The sequence below is a fragment of the Macrotis lagotis genome, chromosome 6, assembly GCF_037893015.1.
Source record: "Macrotis lagotis isolate mMagLag1 chromosome 6, bilby.v1.9.chrom.fasta, whole genome shotgun sequence".
In the NCBI taxonomy this organism is placed as follows: Eukaryota; Metazoa; Chordata; class Mammalia; order Peramelemorphia; family Peramelidae; genus Macrotis; species Macrotis lagotis.
In genome coordinates this window covers 127279464-127282300 of record NC_133663.1, presented here as the reverse complement: position 1 = coordinate 127282300, position 2837 = coordinate 127279464, and the positions used below count along the sequence as shown (strand labels likewise).

General features: G+C 34.1%; 1 long non-coding RNA gene across 1 annotated transcript in view; it reads left to right on the top strand.

The window, feature by feature from the left end:
* The first annotated feature begins 761 nt into the window (after positions 1-761).
* Positions 762-2837, top strand: part of LOC141491821 (uncharacterized) — a 14672-nt gene continuing 12596 nt past the window's right edge. The window contains exon 1 of the long non-coding RNA XR_012469780.1: positions 762-810. This is a non-coding gene — a long non-coding RNA (uncharacterized LOC141491821). The remainder of the gene's footprint in view (positions 811-2837) is intronic.

Below are 2837 nucleotides of genomic sequence, written 5' to 3'. Positions count from 1 at the left end.
TCTCAACTTATAAGTTAGAAATGAACTTCATGGATTTATAAGTTTCTTGCCATTAACTTTCCCATTAGGTATATGGACATTGTCTTCTCTCGTTTCCATTTCTCCAGATGGACTATCAAATCTATGACCAGATAGATCTAGAAGGGTTAAGTGCCTCATTAAACAATCCTTTAATTTAAAAAAAAAATCAGATCTTTGAACACTGCTTCATTTTAACAAAAAATAGCCCAACATATTCCAAGATCTATGGAAGAAAAGGACAAATGTTCATGAGAATAGAGGTTAAATCTTTGACAAACAACTACAAAAGCCATGCAGTTAGAGACTCATTGAGCTAATATGAAACCCAAGTTTCTAAGACCATAGGAGCACAGATCTACTAAGGGTCTATTTAATTGTCATACCCATTACCATTGATGTCAGAAAAACATTGTTCACTATTATAAAAATTCTATGCCCAATATTAGTCTCTAATCTCATGTCTTCTTATCTCTTCCCAGATACTTGATTCCCAACACAACTCAAAAAGTCTTCTCTCAGAGTTTTATAAGACAAATTATGATTAATTGCTTCTTAACAGTCCTTTAGGACTCAATGCAAAATTTTATTTAACTCAATACTTGCCTAGTACCTACTGTCTCCCATACAATTCACTGAATTTTCTCCTGTAGACTTAGCCACTCCAGTAACTTGATCTCTGTTGTACCATATATATTAAACCTTTTTCAATTCACCTCTTTGTTCTCTTTTTCCATTTACAGACTCCTTCACTGGGAGAAATGTAATCCTTAGAATCTAAGGTCATATGAGGTAAGATAATTTAGGAAATGGTCCCAGAATAATAGGACAAATTCCCCAGGACATCATAAGACTACTGCTAGAGGGGCCAGCTAGGGAGCTGCTCTGCTTCCAGAATAAAGTTGTGTTATACATTCTAGACTGGAAATTCCATGAAGACAGGGCTTTGTCTTATTTAAACCATTTAACTCCACTAGCACAATGCTTTAAAAGTATCAGGCCAGGAAAAAGTTCATGGAACACAATTACTGGAGAGAGAGAAAAGAACTAACTTTTTATTTTAACTGATTGTTCATGGTAACTAAATTTAATTACTAGATTCAGTTCTTTTTTGCAATTAGTATGGTGAAGAGAGTAATGGACTTGAAGACTTGAGTTCAAATCCAGCCTCAAACATTTAATGTTTGTCAGAGCAAGTCATTTAACCTATCTCTTTCTCAGTTTCCTCATCATAAAATGAGGGTAATAATATCTACCTTTTAGGGTTATGTGTGGATAAAATAAAATATTATTACAATTATTTGTTATCAATCATTTTTATCATTTCTAAGTTCAAGTTTTATCAAGGTCTTCAAAATTTTAGTGCCCTAGATTGAAGTTTTGTATGTCCCACAATCATATCTCTCCCAAAAACATCATTTTGCTGTTTACCAAGTCAAACTAAAATAACCAACCACTACTGCTACTCACTCCAATCAATCTAAGATAGTCTTAATTGAGTTCAAGATATTTGAATTTATATCAAAATATATCCATGAGGAATATGTAACGAGCTTAGAATTAGAAGTAGGATGAGTGGTTGAAGTCAAAGTTTTGGACACAGTTTAGACATTTTGCTTACAAAATTAGGCCATTTGGTTTAGCCAATGCACCTATGATAGTCACTGAGGTTCTAGTCGACCTTCCCAAAGATGTCATTGCATTTTAAAATGGTATTGCAACCACAAACAAGAATATTCAATAGAGTGGAAAACACTAAACCAAATTTTTTTCATTTATATGGTAAACCTAGTTGCCCTTTCATTTTTTTCTTCTAGAAACATGTGCATCTAGGATGATGATAGGGACAGTGCTGGTGGAAATGCTGTCAAAGAAAAAGGAAAGTTATTGGTCTTCTTGCAACTTATTACTCCTGACAATTGTCAACAACAAAAAGAAGCTATTTAACTTCCTTAACAGGGTTCTAACAGCCGTCATACCTCTTGAAACATGTAGAAAATGGGGAGTCTTTACTTGGAGACACATAGGAACTTGATTAAAATTAAATGAACATTTACTAAAATGCCTATTATATGCCAGATACTGAGATAAGCTCTGGATATGATATCCAAACCTAATGGACCCTGGGAACAAGTATGTCCTGCTCAATGATTCAATTATTTACACATGTATGTGTTTTCTGAATGGCCAATACATCTGGAGTGAACATGTTCACAGACACACTGAGCATTCAGTAGAGACTTGGAAAGTACTAATCTAACTTCTTTGACATCATTTAAGTGGTGAGCTTAGTTACTAAAGATCTGAATGAATCCCCAATGAATCTATCTTTATAAGTTAATTTTAAAGTATATTTTGTGGTATTTGACTTGGGGATGGCCAGATGGAGCTACTGAAGAAGTGTGATGACCCAGTCTACATTGCTTCCAGAATAAAGTTGTGTTATATATTCTAGACTGGAAATTCCATGAAGGCAAAAATCTTGTTTTGTTTAAATCATTTAACTTTACAAGCACCTATCACAATGCTCCAAGAACAGTAAGAACCTAAAATGTGTTATTTGAGTGAATGGAGAATGGATAGGAAGAAACCCTTTTAGCCTATTAGTGTGTTCTGTTAGGGCAGCTACAAATGAATTTCACTAGATTTGGTATCAGAAGATTCATTCTTATGAGTTCAAATATCGTATCAGATATGAACTAGTTATGTAACTCTGGACAAGTCATTTAACCCTGTTGTCTCAGCTGCGCCAAGAAAATGGCAAACCATTCCATATCCTTGCCAAGAAAAGCACAAATATAAAGAATTAGATGTATCTG